This window comes from Euwallacea similis, chromosome 26, assembly GCF_039881205.1.
Source record: "Euwallacea similis isolate ESF13 chromosome 26, ESF131.1, whole genome shotgun sequence".
Lineage (NCBI taxonomy): Eukaryota > Metazoa > Arthropoda > Insecta > Coleoptera > Curculionidae > Euwallacea > Euwallacea similis.
The window spans coordinates 2263587-2287965 of record NC_089634.1 but is presented as its reverse complement, the minus strand read 5'-3'; the positions used below and the strand labels follow the sequence as shown (position 1 = coordinate 2287965).

The 24379-nt window shown below is 32.5% G+C and overlaps 1 protein-coding gene across 2 annotated transcripts in view; it reads right to left on the bottom strand.

The window, feature by feature from the left end:
• LOC136416998 (inactive dipeptidyl peptidase 10) overlaps nt 1-24379 on the bottom strand; it is a 101300-nt gene that overhangs the window by 23248 nt on the left and 53673 nt on the right. The window lies entirely within an intron of this gene.

The following is a 24379-nucleotide window of genomic DNA, read 5'->3' as shown; positions in this document are numbered from 1 at the left end:
TTAAAATAAGTCAACATGCAAAAAATTATCAAAATAAAATGGTTTTTAATGGGTGTTTACCTTTGTTTGTCACGTAGTATAGTACACGTAAAAATAAGTATACTAGTTCATGTAAACTTTTTTTGAAAAGTCGATATTGAAAAAGTTACAGGGTGTCAAACTTCCATTTCTAAATTCGTTTTTTTTAAATGTGTCGAAAAGTAATTGATGGATTTTGTAGAAATTCGGAACAGGAATGTTTTTTCAATGAAAAATCATAATATGCCATTGTTTTTGCGATATCATATAGAGGGCGCTGTCTACAGTACACTTTGACCATTCAAACTCATTTTTTTTACTTGTGGATATTTTGGCATTTTGAATAATAAATGTTAATCTCTTCAATTTTGTGTAAAAAATATATTCTTGGTTAAAGTCACTGGAATTAACGGTTTTCGAGAAAAAATGCTGTTTATAAAATAATACAGGTTTCAAAGATCAAGTCAATCAGTATCAAAGATATTACACTTTACCGGAGAATTTTGTATATCGGTTCGACTTACGCCCCATCCAGCCTAAAATATTCCCTTACTCGAACAATCGTGGATTGTTAAACCAAATAAAAAAATATCTTAGGCTGAAGTCAAACCGACATACAAAGTTCTTCAATAAAGTGTAATATCTTTGATTCTGTACTATTTTATAAACTGCATTTTTTCTCAAAAACTGTTAATTTCAGCGGCTTTAAACAAGAATATATTTTTTACACAAAATTAAATAGAGATTAACATTTATTATTCAAAATGCCAAAATACCGATAAGTAAAAAAAAATTAGTTTGAATAGTCAAACTGTACAGAGTACTGTAGCAGCGCCCTCTCTATAATATCGCAAAAACAATAGCATATTATGATTTTTCATTGAAAAAACATTCCTGTACCGAATTTCAACAAAATCCATCAATTACTTTTCGACACATTTAAAAAAAACGAATTTAGAAATGGCAGTTTGACACCCTGTAACTTTTTCAATATCGATTTTTCGAAAAAAGTTTACATTAACTAGTATACTTATTTTTATGTGTACTATTTGGATCCGAAAGATTACCCATATATTATGAAACGCCCTGTATATGACAATTTTGGTGTAATATAATCTTACGTTGAAGTCCTCATATAGACTAATTTAAACAGTAATATTATAAAGGTTTTCACAGCCAGTCAAGTTTTGTTTGCCTTCAAAAATATTTTCCGGATTTTAAACCCGTGGTACCAGCAAACTATGATGTTTTCTCTGCATCTGCGGTCGACATTATACAAATTGATAGGGCAATAGGCGAAGTAATTTGTCGTGCTTCTTCACCATAACTGAGGCAACAGCTGGACTGTTCATCGTTTTTATACTATAGGCTTGATAGCGCTCACGCGCGCGCAGTATGACGGGAGATGCGTTTGCCAGTTGCTGTCTCAATGATCGTCGAGAAGCACAAAAGATCAATTCGCCCATTGCTTCATCGCCCTTGATGATGTCCATCGCTAATGTGGATGGAACGTTAGGAAGAAATTTTCATCTGTCACGGCTTCAAAACCCAAAAAACACCTTAAAATATAAATTATAATGGTTTTCTGAGGTTCCTCTTTTCCACAATGAGCTTATGAATTGGATTATTAGTGTTACAATCATTTAACAATTTTAAACCGAGCCTTTTGTGATTGACCATTGTTAATGATATGTATTTACAGTATACCATAAAATTAAAAGAAGGGCCAAAACTGAAAGGATGTAGATAAGCAAGTAGTTACTCAACATTCTTTACGCACACAATTTCATATAAATTTTTAGTAGTATTCATATAAAATCTTATAAAAAAAATTAACCACACGAAAAACATTCAGCTTGAAATATTAAAAATAATCTTGTTTGGATTTCATATAAAGAGACTTTTTTCCTTGAATAATTTTAACTTGCTAACAAAGTCCCCTATACTGGATTATACAATTCATTATACAAAGTATCTCTGAACAAAGTGCCATAAATTCAACCACGTATTCTAGATTACACAATATGACGAAAATTTCATATAAACATAGTATATCAAAAGGCGCTTCTTTTTCGATATACAAAGTGTAAAACGTTGGTTCCTGAGAATGTTTTTTTATTAATATTTTCGAAACGTTCCGCGATAAATTAATCAAATTTTGTACTTTATTATAACTTTTTCTGCTCTTTTTGAATTTCTATAAAAAAATTGCCACATTTTTCTAGGGGAGGATAATATAGTGAAGTAGTGCTTAAAAAGTAATTAATTTTTTTTGTAGTTAACTTTATAGACAAATTTATATGAAAAAAATTAAATTTTAAGGTTTTTACTTAAAAAAGAGACTCTTGTTGAATTAAAACTCGGTTTGCATTGAAATTAAACAAAAAAATTATTTTTGACTTTTCCATACATGAGAGCATTTATTAGTAGTCTGGTGGCTTTTTGTTGTCACCGGAACAATATTTAATTACAATTTTTGTTAAAGAAAATGAATAAAAAAGAATTTTAAATCTGATGTTTGTTTAATAATATATAACTTCCATCGATTTATTAATTTTCAATTTTCTCGAAAATTATTAAAATTGTGATTTTCAACAAGAGCACCTTTTATATGTTAAAACATTCAAATTTAATATTTTTCCTATATAATCGTCCATAAAGTTAAGTACAAAAAGTTTATATACTTTTTAGGCACTTTCCCCTTGTACGACCCGACCCTAAAAAAATGTGGCAATTTCTTTATAGAGATTTAGAAAAAAACTCAAAAAGTTATAACAAAGTATAAAATTTTATAAATTTATCTCGTAATGTTCCGAAAATATCAATAAAAAAACATCCTTAGGAACCAACTTTCACACCCTGTATATCAAATACGAAGCATCTTTCGATATATGTTTATAGGAAGTTTTGGTCATATTTTGGGACCTAGAATATGTGGTTGAATATATGGCATTATGTTCAGAGACACCTTGTATACCTAAATAGCATTAGTGAAGGGGATGACAGATTTTCGTTTCAAAATGGAAAAGCAGAAAATTTATTTATTACAATTAACTTCACATGACCATAACAGTCCTTTGGAAAATAGTGATGTGCAAATTCCATCCTGTTGAATTTCTTACCGCCAACTTCAACATATTAAAATCACATGGCACCCTGAGTAAAATTTTATAACTTTGGAATTTTTACCATTTACCTGGAAGTACGTACAATGAATATGAAGTAAGTAATAAAATGACAAAATGTAAATTTGCAGACCTGATAAAGCAGGCGTACTTCTGCACCTGCCGAAAGTGATTTTACAATCAGTCTCTCCAAAAGTGGATAATTTTTATCCATTTATTCACACATTTCAAAGCCAAATCTCATTTTGCTTAATTTCCTCAGTTATCTGGTTTATTTTCTAGCTATTTATGCCCAACTTTATTCGTTATCTATATATATATAGTAAAGAATTGGAATTAATTGAATAATCGCGAAGCAGATTAACTTGCAAATTTCCAGGACGCTCAAGATCGTTTCGCTCGTCACGTCAGGAAGCAGTTCACGGCTTATATGCCAGGAAAACATACCAATTGTAAACAAAATATTTTAACGTCCTGTATATCAATAACGAAACGTTTGCGACATCATGTTTCTATTCGCTCTTTTTCTCAAAATGGGATCCTCTACTATCCAGTTAATATTAGACATATAAAATTGGAACACTCTGTAATAGTGATTAAAATTAATTTTTAAATTCTAATTTTGAAGTCCTATTTATCCATATAATAAACCGTGCAAAAATAATTATGAGCAAACAGTGTTTTAACCTCCCCGTCACGTTTTGCCATTTACAATATGAACTTTTAGGGTTCGCTATAGGCCCCTATACCTATATTAACGCAAACACTTAGCCACCACTTACGAAATAAAGCTTTGTCACCAAGAAATATCGATACCTTTCTGTTATCCAATGTGTAAATTCGGAGAACAATGATTGATGTTCCAAATTTGAGTTTTGATTTATGTCCTGAAACGTTCTTTATTTCGATATTTATAAACTTGGCTAAAAAGTGGCCCCTTTCATCTGTAAAAATACATGGGGAAAGAACAAATGTTATAATATTATATGGATGTAAAGAATTACCTTGATATTTAAGCAGCTGAGGTTTTTTGATGCAGAAGAAACATGACATGTGCACTTCATACACGAGTACATACAAACCGCATACAAAACTTACTTTTCTGCAACTGTATCGAGGGGTGGAAAAGGATGATCCACGTCCATTCCATTAAAAAAGTCATATTAGTATGTGTAGTGGAAAATCCATGGATTTCATAACGCTATAAATTCGATTTTTAAAAGGTTCATCTTAAGGAACCCCCAGATACAAAGTTTTATTTTTTCCATTAATAGGTTTAACAGGTATTTGGTCATTTCTCTTGATAAATGTTGTGTTCTATATGGTTTATTGAATACTATAATCTAGTACACAGCGTGTTAATTTGAAAACGAACCATCCTCGATATTTCGGTCCTTATAGAAATTATTTAAATATGCAAAAATACATCAATTTTATTTTCAAAGGGAACATTCTTTAAGTCGGTTCTCTGTTAAATTGCATGAACCCTCTAGCGGAGATGGAAACAACCACTAAAATCTTAAATGGGAAAGGGAGTTGAGTTATACCTCACTTGAAAGGTTTTTCAATTACCTTTACAAATGTATCTATTTTTTTTCATTGAAAGGTATTCGAAAAATCATGTCCAAACCGTAAACAAGCTTAGGTATCAACATTATCGTAGGAAAATTGTTTATTAATGTTTTATGTGTCCAAAATGTTGTCCATTTTTTTCTAAACAGTAATAAAGTCTGTTTTCAAACTCCATTCTAAAATTTACAAAAACCTCTACTTGAATTTCCCTACGCGTACCTGTAATTCTTCTCTTCAATCCTTCCAAATCTTGAGACGGGGTTTTATAAACAACAGAAGATTATTTTAATTATTATTTATTATTGTAAATTTTATTTTGCGAATTAAAGACTGGTAATAACTTTTTACACGAAAATCTTCATTTTCAGCAAGATAGATCTCCACCATATTATACTCTTCCTGTTAGACAATGGTTACGCGATAGTTTTCCTGGCAAATGAATTGATCGAAGAGCACCAATTGAGTGGCCACCGTGATCATCCGATTTAATACCTCTGGATTTTTTTCTCTGCGAGCATTTTAAATGCGTTGTTTATTCTATAACTCTACTATAAGTGCCGAAATATCGAAGGTAATTTGTTTTTAAATTAACACGCTGTATATTATTCAAGAAACTGATAATGGATATTAAAAATGCGATATCTTCCTAAAACAATGTTTAGCACCTTCTTTAACACAGTCACAATTTTCGTTCCGTTTCGATAAACACCCTGAAAAAGGAAAGTATGGATATTGTCGATGAATATCAATGATATTTGCGTATCAGTTCAGAATTCTCATTGAACACAAGATTTAAACCTAAAACTAGTTTGCATTTAGAATGCCATGTTCATATATAAATTATGTCTCCTCTATATTTAGGTCACATATTGCAATATATCTTATTATATTTGAGTTTGTATATTACATGGAAATTGGAGATATGATATAGTTTAAGTCGAGAATTTTCAGCGTTTACAAATAGAGTATACAAATAATTTCACTCGAAATTAAAATACCTCCAAAACACCTCAATAGCCTGTCAACAGGTATTTAACCAATAAGTGTGTCAATAAAGGAGATTAATAATCGAACCTGTTTAACACGTGAGCGAAGCGAACACGTCAATAGAATTTAGAATATTAATCGCTCTTTAACACATAAGTTAGACACAATATTTTTCCACCGACTGCAAAGTATTGATCACAAGATTTTTTAAAACCTAATTTTGCATTTAAGGCAAATAAAATGATTCATAAGTCCAATTTTTCATGAAAGAACAGGTGGAAATATGCGAGTTGCTCAGGTCAAAGAGAGTAATTTCGCTTTTTCAGAAAATGCGGATTTTTCCACGAGTGCCTCAACAGTCTTAAACTAGACTTACGGAAACGAAGAAAATTATTGGGGCTAAATGGAATATCTTTCTCGACGAGTTGATGTGTTGTGGTATTAACGTTTCCTATTTTGATTTTACCTTTCGGCTTGGCTTTCGGCATATCTTAGATACGATATTTTATTTCTTTCCAAGAAATCAGGCTTCTCCATTGTAGTTTTAGCGTAGATGAAATTTTTGTTCTGAAAATTCGTATTTTCGTTCTTAAATAATTTTTAATTATTTTATTAGTTTTCTTTTTCTTTTTTTTTCTTTATCTTTAAACATTTCACGGTAAATAGATGATGTTAACATATGAGATCAGTTGGGAAAGTCTCGGGACGGACCCGAGGCCGGAAGAGATTCTTCAAAATAATTAACACTTGACCATTAATGCGTTTTTTCTTCCATAACATAGTTTTATTAGATTTAAAATCCTACGTTTTTTGCAGCCATCAACTTAATTTTTTTAATACGGTTCTGAATCTTTTAAATTTGATTCTGAACCTCCTTTTTATTCTAAGTTTTGTGATATATCACGCTTAACCACCGAATCCACATATTCGTGCAGTTTCGCTGTCTAACGTTATTGATGCAACAGTAAAAAGATATGTTGCCTTTGTTCAGCGGCAAGTGGTGTTCAGCTTGAACATTTTTGGCTCATTCGACATAGCATCAATTTGGTTCGACATGCATGGAGAATTTAATTATCAGAGTCGATTAAATAGGGAATATTAGATACAAGTTGGAACAGCCAAATGGAATAAATTCAACATCTGCATATTTCGACATATGAGAAAAAATATCGAAACACGTCAATTTTAGATTCTGAAATTACATTCTGTAACATACAAATTTCATTCCTAAATTCAACCGTCTTAGTGTGACAATTGCTGCCCTCAAATTTTTAAATTTGAAGTATGCATTTGTGATACTTCATTTGAACGGTCTTTTAATTCTCTAATCAAAATTGGTATGATTTAAATCTTTATTTGAAAGAATAATAGAAAAAAATAAATTCGTATAATCGACGAAATTCTCTGCAACAAACTAAAAACCTATTAACTAATACCACTTCGTTATTGATAATGTAATAAAATAATAAAACAAATCAATCTCAATGTACCTCGACTTAACTTTTCCAAATCGGTGGATAGGGAAGCGAAAATTGCTGGCGTAGCCAGCACGATCACCTGATCTTATTCCATTAGAATTCTTCTTATGAAGATATGTGAAGAGTATGGTGCGCAATACTAAACCACGCGATCTAGCTGATTTAAAAAGACCAACGCTTGTGATTAGATCGGTTACACCTCAGATGTTGATTAATATGAGAAGACAGTTTTATTTATGGTTAGGATACTGCCAAGCGACTCGAGGCATGCATTCTGAACATCTCATAGAAGATTGAAAGTGATTTGTTTTATTAATTTATTATAAAACCAATTTCGAAATAGTATTAGTTATTGAGTTTTAAGTTCATTGTAGAGAATGTCGTCAATTACATGAACATTTTTTTAACAATTATTCCTTGAAATAATGTTCAAAACCATATCAATTTTGAATAGAAAGTAAAAAGATCTTTCAATTGAAGTATCACAAACCCATACTTACAATTAAAAAATTTGGGGGTTACAATTGTCCTACAAACGAGGTTGAATTTAGGGATGAAATTTTTACGTTATAGGATATGATTTCAGAATCTAAAATTGACATATTTCGGTATTTTTTTCACATATATCAAAATATGCTCATATTGAATTTGTTCTGCTTGGCTGTTCTATTCTATAGAATGTTATAAGATACTCATACCTGTTTTCAAAACTGCTTTAGGTTTTATCGTGTTTCAGAAAAACACAAAGAATTGAAACAGTGTTTTTTCAATATTGCTCTGTAGTTTCTAAGCCAAACCAAAAGTAATTTTGAAGATAAAACTTTATTTGAGCACTTTTTACCGAGAATGGAATGACTTCTTGTGGATGAATTTTTGAAAAAAAAACCTTTTCAACTGCACAATTGCACCTTGTCAGTTCTACACTTTGGGAAACCCCGAACGCAAAAGGTCAATTGCGTCTTTGCTAGAATGGCTGTCGATGAAGAAATTTTATAAAAATACCTTCTTTCTGTTCGTATTGCAATGTTTGGAAATAATACTGAATAAAGTTTATCAATAAGGCTATTCACGTGTCTGAAAAACTATCTGTAGATGGAAATAAAGTAATTTTAAATATTTTTTATATGATACTCCCCCGTATTTTCCTCATTTTGAGAGAGCTTTTTCATGCTTTTTTGAATATTTCATGACTCTTTGTAACATTGTTTCTTGAAGAGAAAAATGGAGATTGAAAGCTACGTAATAAAAATTGAGTGAAATATTCGTATCGCAACTGCACTCTATTAAAAATTCCAATATAACCAAGCTTACATGATATTTTACTATAAACTTTTATAAAATCCTTGACGCCAGTGGCCTAACTCCGCAGAACAACCGCACCGGAATTCTTTAACATGCAGGCCTTAAGCCAGATTACTTGCTCCCGATTAAATTCGCATGCCCTTGTACACCAAGTTTTTTTGAGTCTTTGAAACCGAATCTGCGAACACTAATTTGCTACGAACACTGATTTTCTGACAAAAACTACAAAGACAATACGAAATTCGCGCCTGTAACGACGATGCGGCGCAGCGATCGCGCATTCACCTCCAGCAGGAATCTCTTCGCTCGAGTGCTGCAACGTACACTGCGGTCCTGTACAAAGGAAACGGCTGTAGGTGAACTGTAGCAGGTGGGCGTGGTTTTTTTGACACAATCAGAGTGATAGGTACATGATGCTTATAATTCATTGTATTCCGAACAATTAGCCGAACACGTTTTAAAAAAGGAAAACTCAATCAATGTCGGATTAGAGATTAATTTGAGGACGAATGAGAATAGTTAATGATGAAGAGAGTCGCTGAGTTCATGGTAGGCAACATTTTCGATTTGAACTGAGCTGTGGCCAGTACAGGCCCGGCCTTAACAAGTCTGGCGCCCTGATGAAACTTTTAATCCCTGCCCCCTTTCGCCTAAGAAAAACCGCCAGCCAGGAAAGTCCGCCCTTTCCACTAAAGCCGGTACTGGGCCGGTGATTGTTGAACTGAGTATAGCCGGTTCTTATATGAGTATTAGAAGGATAAATACACTGCTGGCTAAACGAAGCTTAGTAAAGTGGATTTTTTCTTTTAAGCCTAATCCTTGACTAACTTACAGGGGTAGTCAAACTTCTGGATTTTTTCCCGGGATCAGTTATAAATACAAAGAGGAAAAAAATATTATGCTATTTTTCTTACTATGTTTCTTACACAATTTTGAAGGAAAAAGCCTAGACCGATTTTTCTGCATAGGAATCTTAAGGAAAACCTGCTACTTTGGAATATGTTGTCTTAGAACACTAAAAATATGGTTCCAATGCATAGATGGCTTAACGTGATGAGGGCTCTTTGGTTTTGAGTTAATCAATTAACCAAAATGTCGCGCAAGTGGATCTGATAAAAATAGTCGATTCTTTTCAAAAATACGGGATATCCATTGACCCAGATAAAATATCACAAAATCCCGAGCATGTCCCAAGATGAAAAACACATTTTTCTTCACATTACTATCCAAGAAAACCTGATTTGATTTTTTCCTTCATAGCTATGTCGTGAAATATCTTCAGCAAAATTACATGATCTTTTTTCGTCTCTCTATTACAGAATCAGGGAAAATCCAGAACTCAGTCAGGTACTCGAAATTTCGATAAAAAATTTCAATTTCTCACACTGATATGAAGCGACAAGAGAAATTTATTCCAAAACTCCAACTCCAGAATTCACAATCCTATAAATCAATGCATCGATGGATTATAGAAAGGTAAAAGCGCGAATTTCGATTTATTAACAATGGCATATTGTGTATCCAATAGGAAAAATCACGATGAGGCCGAGATTATACTTTTTTCCCACGACTGTTAGGATATTGCATTGTTAATGACTCAAATCTGATATTGGAAAACCTCCGATTTCTTTACACTTTCATTTCCTACCGGTTCCGAGCGCAAAGATAAGGAAATAACCTTATTTCCCACCGCCTTGTACCGGTATCCATAGTGACATCGAATTTTCAAGTTTAAGGTAATCGCTTTTATTTTTTTTAATTTGCAAAATCACAGAAAACGTGTCGTACACGACTTGATCCAAATGGCAATTTCCTGTGATCTATCTCCTAAATGCACTTTCCCGCACTCATTAGTATGAAGGAAAGTACCATAAATTAATAATCCTCTCTCAATACGAAAGGAATTAATCCTGTTTTAATTATTGGACGAAACCGCAGTTTCATTATAAAGGAATTGCTGCAGAGTAGAGGTTTCATTGCTCTGTTTTAATATCCTTTTATTGTGTCATATCCCTGCCCTGTTTAATTAACAAGGAGAAATCCATGAAATACTAAAACATACAAGGGTGAAAATTATCATGCGTTTGGGACATAGTACGACTCATTGAATAGGCAAAACTAAATAACTGTAAAAAATCGTGAGAGGGATGACTATAAGGACAAACGTGCCGGAAGACTCAGTTACAGTTATAATATCTGCACTTTAAACTTACTGTTGGGAAAGGAAGGAAATCGCTTATATAAAAGGAAATTTTACGAAAAATTGTACAAATGGAAATTTGGCTGAGTTGTGGGTCTAGTTCTCGTTAACCATAAAACAGGGTCGTGTATATCATCCCTACCTAGCTCCGGAAGACATATCAAATAGTCACTTTTCATACTATCATAATTTGTGAAATTTCGAAAATTTTCCAAAAAATAAAAATTACATCATATGCAACTTTTTCAAGAAGGGGTTTCTCGCTTACACCAAATTAAAATCCGAAATTAATTTTTTTGAAAAATCTTTCCCAAATCTGACATCACTGAAGTGTGAATTCGGCGTTGAAACGCCCCAAGAAGAGGTCATCATCACAAGCTAGGCGTACAAGTGCATTAAAAATATTCTAATAGTGAATGTGGGTCTACTTCTATCAATAGTTTTTCAGCTCTTGTTTAAACATTTCAACAGACTACATACATTTAATTTTATTTGGTAGAGAATCTTGTAATTTTATACACATATAATGGAGGCATTTCGCTGTCCGTGCTGGCCTGTGGGTAAGGCAATTTACTTTGAACTTTTGAGAAGAACGCATCACTGATAATTTAAAAAGGTCCTTTTCCTAGTAAAAAAAAACATCAAGCATTCATATACACATACAAAGCATACACCGTGATAACATTCAGCTTTCGAAACTCACCTCTCCTGCTATCTAAGTTTTTCATTTTCTCGACGACTCTTAATACTCTCTTTTAGATTCAAAATTGGTTAAATGGGCTATTCGGAGAGTTTTCTCGTTTACATGCTTCCTCGTGACATGAATGCCATAACAAACAAGGTTTGCGCGTCTCACCAACTTATCTCTATGAGAAGCTCAATCCAAATCTTCGTCATTGAATTTAACACTAAGACCGGGTGAAAATTCTTCAGGCTTTTATTTCCGCGACAAATCCAATCCGGTTTTTTTCCGCAGCAATTTACTCAAGAAATGTTTTTGGATGAAAACTGAATTGGGAAAACACTATTCAACATGAAATGTACCTCGTCCCCTCTAAAGATGTTGAGTGGGTCTACTTTCACTCTCCACATATTTTTACACGTTTCTAACGCCCAAATTCAGTATTTTATGCGTGAGAACAAAGAGTTTTTGAGGGTTATGCAAATGGTGTGCTTGCACGTAAACTAGCGTGAAATATTAAGATTGGCAATTAATCCATTGGTCCAAGAAAGCCAGGCATATGCATAATCAATAGTACACGATCCTATTATAAGCACTGCATCACTTTTGTGCTACTGGGTGCATACATTTGAAAAATGGGTTAAAAACTGTTTAACCACTAATGAAATCTTACACCATTCTATAAGGTGATTTTAGGTCAACCCCAAATGCTGCTATTTCAGTCCTCAACTGCTATGGATACTTGTTCTATACTTTCCGTCGCTCCCAATTTTGCAAGGCTTTCATTATAGCGCTATTGCCCAAGCCTCAAAGCGTTTCTTTTTTTTTTAGTTTATCGAAAGTGGTTCAGCTGCAGTCTTTGAAGTTGTTTGCCAAAACATGAAAGTCGTCATTTCATTTACGAAACTCCGATTAAGTTTTCTGATGATATTTCCAACTCGTAAAATGTGTTTCCTTATATACGTTTTAGTAGCCTCCGATCGAGATACTTGAGGCTGGCGGAAATTGATGTTTAAGTCGGATGGATATCCTGTGTTTGTCGATTAATTAATCAGCTCTATCTAGTTTCACTTACACGATTACTCAATTCCGATCTCTAATTTGTCTGATATTTAATTGAATTGTTTATTTCTGAAAGAGTCCAAGTGACTTTTCATCCATTTGAGGTCTTAGGAAAAAATATACTATTTGAAGCAAGGTCCCCCGTTTAGTGCAGACATGACCCAAATTCACTTATGTGATGCATTAATATTCAAACCTTCAATAATCCTATAGAACTGAAAGGACCTAAGTCGGCGATCTTAGGCCTTTTCAGGAACAAACGCAAATTACTTGTGTCACGTGTTTTGATAATAATGCGAAGACACACGGCAGTTTGAGCATTCCTTTGAAATAGTAAACAAATGAATAGTTCAGTTTCAACTTGTTAAATCATGTCGAGTGAAACTGGTGGTAGCAACGTCCAAGAATGTGCCGAGATGGAGACAGATGTTACAAAAAGAAGACGAATGGGGGTACGTAATGATCCAAAATACCATAGAATATAATAAAGGGAGCTCGAATCAATGGGCTCGCCTACAAAAGTTATAAAGGAAAACAAGTAGAAGCAAGAAAAATGGGAGGTTCTTGCAAATAAGTCACTTAATCATTTTTTTGTTCTACGGAAGCTACCGACCTAATAGGTTGTTATTATTTGTTACTTCATGACTTTCTTCAGATGCAAAATGCAATGTTTTAATAAATTGACAGATAATCATAATAATCATTGACAATAATTAAAGAGAGCTTTAGTGCAGAAATGTCTGTGAAATGCAAAAAAAATGTGAACAAGAAAATCATCTCTAAGAATTTAAGGATTTTTCAAAATTGTTTTTCACTTTAGGATTAATCAAAAATCAACCGCAAAACGAAAGATAAATACGAAATCAAATAAAAACAGAGCGGTAGCCTATGATCGTTTTATTCGTGTAGAGTGCTTAAAAGTGGGTATTTACCAAAAAAGCGCACAAGAGCGAAAATTTGTTCTTGTTTGCGAATGTTTGCTAGTGTTCGTTCGACATGGTGACATTTCATCCACATCAGAGAGATTACATTCAGGCTCGCAGCTGATCCACTGTTTTCAATAAGCAAATTAAATATGACTGATCAGGACAAATTGTTGCATGCTGGTGTTGCTTTCATTGTGTGGAGTTTGGTGAAAAAAAACAGAAAACGATTTTGGCAAGTAACTATGTTCAAAAACAGACACATACAGGGTGTACCGAAAGTGCATGTCAAAAATGGCATCATGAGATTATCTGGGTAAATACATTATGATGTGGTTCAAAAATTATTTTAAAAAACTATCTCGTTTAGATGCAATTGACGGTCAAAATTCTTGAAAAAAAAGCATGTTTTTTCAAGATACTATATCTGGAGAATGCTTCAATGGATTTCAATTAAATCTACACACAACGTCAAAAGTTTTGGACCCCCTATATATAAAATGATTCGTTTGAACCTGGTTATTTTTTTTATTTTGGTAAAAAATTACATGTATTTAGGAAACAAAAAATACAATAAAAAGATGTCGACCACCAATTCTTACTTTACTATCAATATTTTTACAAATATTGGCAATAACAGCATATTTAGCCAAGTGACTAGTGTACTCTTTCTTTTACTTTTTGTACGTTATAATGCCAGGTCGTGAAATTTCTGCCTTTAATCGAGCAAGAATTACTGCTTTACACGATGCAGGGCATTCTAATCATCATATATCAGAAATCTTGGGCATTCCTAGATCATCTGTTGTGCGAATAGTACACAGATATCAAGAATTTAATACAGTGGAAAATAGACCACGTAGTGGACGTTCTCGAGTGTCTAGTGAAAGGGAGGATCGTTATTTGGTGCAATATGCCCGAAGACACCGCACAGGTTCAGCTTCAACTCTCAGAGCCGACTTTCAGGGTACGTTTCGTCGTGTTATATCGACAGCTACAGTTCGAAGACGACTCCATAATGTAAATTTACGTGCTAGAAGACTATTACGTGTCCCCACTCTACTTCCAAGACATCGTGCTGCTCGTCTCCAGTGGGCGCGAGAGCATAGGGGTTGGCTTTTACACCAGTGGCGGTGGGTACTGTTTACAGATGAAACCAGAAGTGGACTGGTTAGTGATGACAATAGACAAAGAGTCTGGAGGGAACCAGGTCGTCAACAGAGACTTAATTTTCCCCGTGAAGGTGCACCCTATCAAGGGGGTACCGTAATGTTTTGGGGGGGAATAATGTTTAACCGGCGTACTCCATTAATTCGCATACCACAGAATATGACCAGTGAAATTTACATCGAACAAGTTATTACGCCTATTATCTATCCTATACGTAACGAGTTAGGCGAAAATTTTGTGTTTATGGACGACAACGCCCGACCACATCGCGGAAGAAGGGTTCAGGATACACTTGAAGTAGGACATATCAGAAGATTAGATTGGCCAGCCAACTCGCCTGATATGAACCCTATTGAAAACATGTGGGACATCATTGCTAAAGCCATTCACAATCGTATCAACCCACCTTAAACTGCAGATGAGTTAGTCGTAGCGGCAGTAGAGGAATGGAATAATATTCCACAAGAGACTATTAATCGTTTGATTATTTCAATGCACAGACGTGTCAATATGTTATTGGAACGCAGAGGAAGTCATACCGAGTATTAGTCGGTATACAACATGTTTTATTACTTTTTTTGATTTAATAAATTTTGTTAACAAATTCACACATTTCTTACTTATTAATTTTCTAAGTATTCAAATTTGTGGAAAATACTCTTTTCACAAAAAACAGATTCAAAAAACAATATACTTTTATAAATATATTTTGTTTTTCTAACAAAAAATATCTATAACAAAATTGAGGGGGGGTCCAAGACTTTTGACGTTGTGTGTATTATGCATTTATTCATTAGTACAGAAATTATTTTTATGTAACATTTGTGTCTATTCACAATGCGCAATTGGTAAGTTTTTAGCCATCTTCGTATAAAAATGGCCAGAACCTTCCACAGGGTAGCTGCATCGTATCGATTTTTTTTCTAATAATACATTAGCCCTTTTTCTAATTTTTCTATCTCTTGGAAATTTCTCATACAGTTGACATTTCACGCCGAAAAAAATTATTTTCTTTTTTCATACAGAACACTAATTTGCCATCACTTCGATAATTATTGATACTTGATATGAACACTGATATCACTTATGGAAAATGTCACAAAAAGTAACTGTAACACAAAATATTAGATTATCTTCCAAAACCCATAATTTTAGTCATATCGGTCACATCTTCATTATAGAATGACATTATTGATCTCAAAAGAGATTTCAAAGAATTTTGATACATTTTTATGACATTTTCTATAAGTCACATCAGCGTTCACATCGACAAGTGTCGATAATTATCGAAGTGATGACAAATTGGTGTTCTAGTATATAAAAAAAGAAAATATTTTTTTGGCGCGAAATATCAACCGTACGAAAAATTTCCAAGAGATAGAAAAGTTAGAGGAAGGGTTAATGTATCATCAGAAAAAAATAATACGATGTGGCTACCCGATAAAAAGTTCTGTACGAAGATCGCAAAGAACTTACCACTTGCACATTGCGAATAGATATGAATGTTACATAAAAATAATCCCCATGGTAATGAATGGGTAATGCAAAATGGGTTTCATTGAAAAACCATGGAAGCATTCTTCAGACATAGCAAAAAACATGATTTTTTTTCAAGGACTTTGACCATCAGTAGCGTTTAAACGAGATAGTTTTCTCAAATAATTTTTGAACTAAATCTTAATGTATTGATCCAGATAATCTCATTATTGACATGCATTTTCGAAGCACCTTATATGCACGGTCTGCTACCTAAAACTCCTCAGGCTTGTATTTGCTTTATTCTTTTAGATACAACCTTAAGTGACATGTCAAATTGAAGTTTTTTTAAAACTCTTTTTAAAAATAACATAGTGGATATCCAAAAAAATATTTGGACTTGATGATATTTCAGAAAAATGTGTATTTTTGCAAATATTTTTTTCCTTGCCTTCGTAGTTTGATGCCGACTTTTGTCTTAGTCAATTTATTTCATTACTATGTATGTCTTATTTTTATTCCTTTTCAATTAAAAAAAAACTCGTCACTGCTATTTTTTGTTATCTATCTTTATAATTTTGTAAATTTAATTAAGTTTTCAATAATTAATTAATCTAATAAAGTAAAAATAACAATGAAAACAAATAAATATAATAAGCAATAATAACCGCAATCACTTTAACTTTGTTGTGGTTATTGCCATTGAAAATATGGACAATAGCTGGATAACGCCTACCAAGCAACTTGGCGATTTACCTTTCCATGGTTACAGTTCTTTTTGTTTAACGTTTGATATCTTTGATGCTTTAATAACACATTTATTGAAACATTTACTTTTTTTTAATTTTCGCCATGGTTTAGATTAGTAATTTTGAAAAAACTATGATGATAATGATTTATAAAAAATCTCTGTAGTATATATTCTGAAAGGTTTTCTGATAGCACTGATTCCTTCATAAGCATTATCCTAATCATAAAGTATTTAAAACGTTAATAACGAATCTCCAAAACTGTAGATCTTTCTACAAACTATTATAAAAAGGAACAGAAATCGGCCCATAAGAAATTATAATCAGAATATTAGATAAATGAAAATTATAATATTTCAACTAAGTCACTTAGGAGAGAAACAAAAATTTGTTCAACATCTACTAGAAGAATTCTCCGCGACAATGGCTACCATGACTACAAAATTATATTTGTTCAAGAACTGAGACCTGCTGGTTATGAAAAAAAATTACATTTTATAGCAAAAATCTTAGTGCTAAGAGAATTAAATAGGGACTTTCTTCATAATTTTCTATGGAACGATGAATGTACCTTTACCAAAAGTGGTAACCTTAATACACACAATATGCGTCATTGGAGTGTCAGAAATCCTCAATGGACAGGGGAGAGAAATTTTCAAGCCTGGTTTAAGGTGAATGTTTGGGCAGGGATACTTGGAAGCAGACTTGTTAACCTTACGTCTTGAAAAGCAATTTGAATGTCAGAAACTACTTAAACTTCCTAAAAAATATGGCACTAAATTACTTGAAAGAAATGCCACTGGAAGAAACACGTGCTCCGCCCCATAATGCAAATTGGGTGCGAAATTATTTGTCTGCGAGAGTCGGAAACCAGTAGATTAGTAATTGTGGATCCATAAAATAGCCAGCAAGTTCTCCAGACCTCAATCCATTGGATTATTTTTTGAGTGGTTTTCTTCAAAATTACGTGTATGAAACACAACTTCGTAATATTTAAGACCTGATTGATCGAATTCACCAAGAATGCCGTTCCATTCCCGGAAATATTCTATTGTGAACTATTAATAGTGGTTTAGTCAAAAGATTTAATTATCGTATTCCCTGCGACTGAACAATATTTAAAATAATTAATGTATAAAGCGTTAACCATGGGATTTCAAAATTCAAATGTTCTTCAAATTGTTAATTAATTACACATGACAATTTGTTATTATGTTTATTCGTTTTCAATGTTCAATTACTTTCATTCGATTAATTAATTATTGAAATGTTAACGAAATTTATAAAATTGTAAAGGTAGTTAACAGAAAATAGCAGTCACGAGTTTTTCATTAAAAAAGAGTAAAAATATGGTATACATGATAGACATAAATTGAAAAAGACAAAAGTCGGCATCAAATTATGAAGCAATATTTATTATACGGGGTAAGGAAAAAATATTTACAAATATTCATTTGTGAAATATCATCAAGTGCAAATATTTTTTTGTATAGCTACTATGCCATTTTTAAAGAATTAAAAAAATCCTCCGATTTGACATATCATCTAAAGTTGTATTTAAAGGAATGAAGAAAAGACGAGCCTTCGGAGTTTTAGATGGTGAACCCTGTATAGAGGCACTAGTCTATTGCGAGATTTAAAAATATAAAATTACTATAAAATATTCTAGAATTTTTACAGAATGTCTCCTGAAGATTTTAAATATTTGCTAAGCTTGTTGAACCGAAAGTAATGAAAAACGATACCAACTATAAGAAAGCTATTCCTGCAGCAGAAAGACTTGAAGTAATATTAATATTTCTCGCAACAGGATACTTGTGTAGCTCTCTTATGTTTGTTTTTAAAATATCTGAACAAGCTATGAGTATATTAAAAATAGTTCCAGAAGTTTGTGAAACCGTCATTGAAGTATTGCATGACTCTAAAAGTAAGTACTTATTAAATATGCTCCCAAATTATCTTTATTCAACTCAACAAAAAGTAAAAGTTATTCATACATTTTTGAAATATACTTATTAGATCAATTTTAATATTAGTAAAAAATAATGCAAGACTATTATTATTATTACTATATTATACAGGGTATTTTGAAAAGTTAGTTCAAAATTTAAAAAGGTGAAAGAAAATATCTAAAAATAGTTTAAAAATATCCTATAGACATTGGTCCGACAGATCACGGTTACTGAGATATGGTCCTCCAAAGGAGTACTATCATTTGGATATTTGTTAAAATAACTTTTTTCTCATTAAAATAATGGAATGAAAATTGAAGGTAGTAATGATAATATAACAGCCTTTAACTATCATAAGTTTCATCAAAATCGATTATAAATAAAGATAATATAAGGGTATTATTTTTTAATGAATTAGACTTTTCTGAAGAAAAAATTTCCATACATTATTTTAAAAATAAGTATTTCTGACTAAATTACACAGAATTCGAAAAAAAAGCTGAGAATTTTTTTTTTCAAAAAAATTCGAATTCATAAACATGGATATTATTTGCTTTATAATTCAAAGAACTAAAAAAAGTTTGAAAAATTTCTATTAATGGTAGTTAAAAACTACCCTTATTTATAATCGATTTTGATGAAACTTATGATAGTTAAAGACCCTTATGGTATGATTATTACCTAATTTTTTTGCATCCCATTATCTTAATTAGAAAGAAAGTTATTTTAAAAAGTATCTAAATGATAGAACCTCTTTGGAGGGCCATATGTCAGTATTGGTGCTCCATTGAATCAGTGTTTATAGAAACATTGTTTACTATTTTTAACTCTGCTTTCACCTTTTTAAATTCGGTACCAACTTTTCCAAACACCCTGTATATTATAAATATAAAAGTAAGAACAAGAAAAGAAGAAAAAATATTGGAATTTCGTATACACCGGAAGAGAAAGAACAAATATTTTCTTCGATATACTGCTTTCCTCTCAATCTTTTTTGAACGCGAATAAACAAACGTTTGCTCGCTGGATAGCGGGTACTCATCAGACGATTATTAATAGAAAATGCTCGCTTGCTCTTGTTCGCTCTTGTTCACTCTTGCTTACTTTTTTAGAAAATACCCCTTAAAAGTTAAAGTCTATCTTGAAGCCTTTATAAGTTTACATGGAATTACAAGTAAAAAAATAAAAAGATTAAAAAAACTAATTGGGATTAACCAAACTCCTAGGGACATGCGTAAAAAGAACGTAAAACATTCAATTCCAGAAAGGGATAATTTAATAATTCGAGAACATATTGACAGCTTCCCTATAAAAGAAAATAATTATTCCGGAAAAGAATACAAGTACTTAGACAATAGATTAAACGTGAAAATAATGTATCATACAATATGTTTAAAACTAAACATCCCCAAACAAAGATTAGGTATAATTACTATTACAAAAAAATACTCTAAAATTTGAACGGTCGTAGATTAACACTTGTGTGAAATGTAAGGAGTTAAACCTAAAAATTAAGAGCCCTTTCTTAGGAGATGCAGCTAAGCAAAGTGCAATGGCCGAATTGATGGTTCATAAAAGTAAGGCTAAGAAATTTTATAATGCACTTCAAGATACCATAAAGGAATATGATGATCTACAGTGGCGGACAAAAGTTTAGAAACTTTTTAATTTTTCAATTAGTTGAAACAAGTAACAAGTTATTGTGATACCTTTGATATACAATGGTAACCTTTCAGAAAGTTGATTGTTTAATATACTTAATTATTAAATTTAATATATAAAGAAATAGTTAGCAGAATATTTTATTTTTGGAACGGACAAAAGTTTAGAAACTTCTGTTTACAAAAGAATTCTGTTACGAAAAAAAAATAAAAATTAATATTTGGTTCCATATCCTTTTGCATTAATTACTGCTTGACGTCTTCTGGGCATCGAATCTACAAGTTTGACACACATTTCTTCAGGAATGTTTTTCCACTCGTCCATTATGGTATCAAGAAGTTCAACTCTATTTCGAATATTTTTCTATCAAATACGACGATTTAGTATGTCCCACAAATGCTCAATAGAATTTAAATCTGGTGATTGTGACGGCCAGTCAATTAAATCCACCTTCTTTGTTAATAACCAATTTTTGACAAGTTTCGAAGTATGCTTGGGGTCATTATCTTGTTGGAATCTCCAACGAATGGGCATTTCACATTCCGCAAAAGGCAAAATTTGATTCTCCAAGATGTCCCGATATTGGAATTTGTCCATTCTTCCTTTGACCTCAACAACTGGTTCAGTACCAGACCAACTAAAGCACCCCCAGACCATAACACTACCACCTCCATGTTTCACCGTTAGTACTTGGCACTTTACGTCGTATCTTTTGCCGTTTGGTCGTCTTACATAGTGTCTCCCATCTGATCTAAATATTTTAAATTGGCTCTCATCACTCCAAAGGACAGTGCGCCATTTTTCACAAGTCCACTCCACGTAGTTCCGAGCAAAACGAAGACGGGCCTTGATATTTTTCTTTAATAGAAGGGGTTTCTTAACAGCGACCCTTCCGAATAAACCAACAGCACATAGTCGACGTCTTACAGTCTTTTCACTCAACTGGATATGAAATTGTTCCGAAATTTATTGGTTAATTTGTCAAGCGGTCTTACGTGGATCTTTTTCTGAGATTTTTTTTATGACTTTATCAACTGCAGCAAAAGTTTTTCGTGGTCGTCCTGTACATTTCGCTGTTACAAGACTTTTATTACCACTACGATAAGCAGATATAATCTTTGAGATGACACTTTTGCAAATCCCGAGATATACATTTAGCCTTACCCATATTTATAATATGATAATAATTCGCTCACAACTTGTGCAAAACTTCGCAATAACTGAAGATAGACAAAAAGTTTCTAAACTTTTGTCCGAGCAAAAAATTGTTTTTGCCTATTAAAAAAATTAAGGAATATATGTACAATAAACAAATAAATAGGAGATTTCTGTTTATCATAAACAACAATTTTATGCATACGAGGGATCCCTGAAAAGACATACTCCAATGAACTATAAAAAATAAAAAAGTTTCTAAACTTTTGTCCGCTACTGTAGTAGGTTTAGCATTTGACTACATGTAAAATCTTCAACTGCCCCATGGTCCGCTGCAGGAAGTATTCTATAAAACACAATTCACGATAAATGTGTTTTGAAATCATAATTTGAAAACTAAAAAATCATATTTCTATACAAGGTGATTTTTTTGCTCACCGATAAGTGAGGCAGATGAAAACTGAAGTCATTTTAAGAATAAAACTTCATATAGACTTTTCATTCGATTTTCAATTTCATTTATTTAAGAATTTAGAAGACTTCAAAGTTTTCTGCATATTACCTATTTATTACTAAAATGTACCCAAATGAGACAATTGAAAGCAAAAATATCATAGCAATTTCTCAAAATGTCCTCCTGCAAGAATACATGCTTCACAACGACGAAGTAATAAATTTTTCACCCGAATCAACATATCTGGACGATTTCTTATATCAGCAGCAGTCATCTCTATTCTATCTAACAACTGCTCTCTTGTGTTTACTGTCCCTTGGTACATAATTTGTTTCATATGACCCCATAAATAGAAATTCCAAGGATTTAAATCAGGAGATCGCGGTGGCTATGAAACTGGACCAGCATTATATTATTATAATTTTTAGTAATAAATATGTAATATGCAGAAAACTTTCAAGTCCAATAAATCCTTAAACAATTGAAATCGTATATAAGTCTATATGAAGTTTTTTTCTTAAAATAACCTCACCTTTTATTTGCCTCTCTTTATCGGTGAGCTAAAAAATCACTTTGTCTTTATCTCGAAGGGTAAGCAAGTAAAGGGCCCAATGAAGTTTTTAGTTTTTTCGGGACTATGTTAACGATATAATCCCTACTAACGTAAAAAAATGTATTCTTTTTGGTGACAATTGTCCGGAACAACAAAATAAGGACCATTCTATTAGTAGATTTTGCTTGGCACTGACAGATTCGACACGTTTTAATCGAATCGATCACTTCTATCCAATACAGGGCCACTCTTTCTTACCATCTAATAGAGACTTTAGAGACATAAAAAGATACTTAAGAAGATTTGATAGAGTATTTGAAAAACACTGTTAGGACTTGCGACGTATTGTTTTATCACGGATTAAAAATTAGTTTAACAAACTGATGTTACGCCCATGGACAACCCCAGCCATTGGGTAATACTGTTGGAATTCCCAGCGCTTAACACCCATCTTCGGCTGAGGGAAGTTCTTTTATGATTGGGATTTCCAGCACTATTCTTTGTCGGACTAACATTGCGAATTTAAATTAAAGGTACCGCCAAACGAATACAATGGCTGGGCTCCAATAAAAGCCCAGCGATCGTGCCTCTAAGTGCTACGCTTTAACGTAACAAGGTAGCCTAGAAGCCGCTAGTGGGGCCCTATCGGGGGTACGTCTATGGGCGTTACACCTCCGTATCAATACTTAAGGAGGGTGCGAAACGGAAGAATCTCTCTTTTCTCGCCACTTCATCACGAACTCGTACGCGTTAAACTCTCGTCAACATTCTTTAAATAACGCATTTCTCGATATTGTATAGTTGTTAATGTTACCAATAAACCTTTGTTAAGTTAAGGTTTAGTTTCTTTTATACGCGAAAACAGTGTCTCTGAGACTGCGAACTCAGGGTGGTCCTTCATAATCGATCAATCCAGTCCACGATCTACGTAGTTCACGGTTATCGTATCGAAAAGGGTGAATCGACCCAACCACGTACACGCGCCAAATTTGGACCTAACAAACACGAATATATAAAAATCATTATTAAATTGAGTGCCAAAAATTATTTTTCAGTAAAAGAAGTCCAATGCAAAAATATTAAAAATTTTAAATAGTGGTGGCCATGATATTACAAAAAAACGTGCCTAGCTGTTGAAAGTACAAAAAAGAATCTTACGAAGAGACAAAGTATCTTTTACTACAACTTTTAACCATTACGTCTACAGTTCTCCAGAATTACCCAGACGCGTGACTGTCTCGGAATCCATCAATAGGTGTTTTACAGTATATCATTTCAGACTAGCAACTTCAAAGCAAAAAAACAGCCTGGAATTTGGTATGCCAAAGAGTTCAGCATATGCTGATGGTATGGTGACAATCTTAGAAAATAAAATAAAAGACATAAAATACCTGGTGCGATGAGTGCCCATAGGACAACAACCTTTTTATTTCAATATTGTTAATAAATGGATGATGAAGATGCCAAAATCGAAAAGAGGCGAATATTTTGCTATTGCGTGTATATTTTGATAAATGTTTTTTATAATAATATACGTTTAGTTTAGAATATTCAATTTAGTTTTATGTTCATATTTGTTTCTAAGAGTTAACAAAAGTTGCAGAGATTTAATTTAATAAATAATTTAAAATTTTGGCCATAAACTGAATATTTTTTTCACGTATTTAACATTTATTTTTTAAGAGACCTAAGTTAAGTTTTTTAAATTTTTTTTAACTGAAAAATTACAAAAATTCTTCGTTTTTATAAGGTGGCATATCCTAATTACATGAAACAAAATTTAGGATTTTGAAAAGTTCCAAATTTGCCTTCTAATAGCAAAGTAAAACTTTTTTCGTTTTTCTCAAAACACAAAAAAT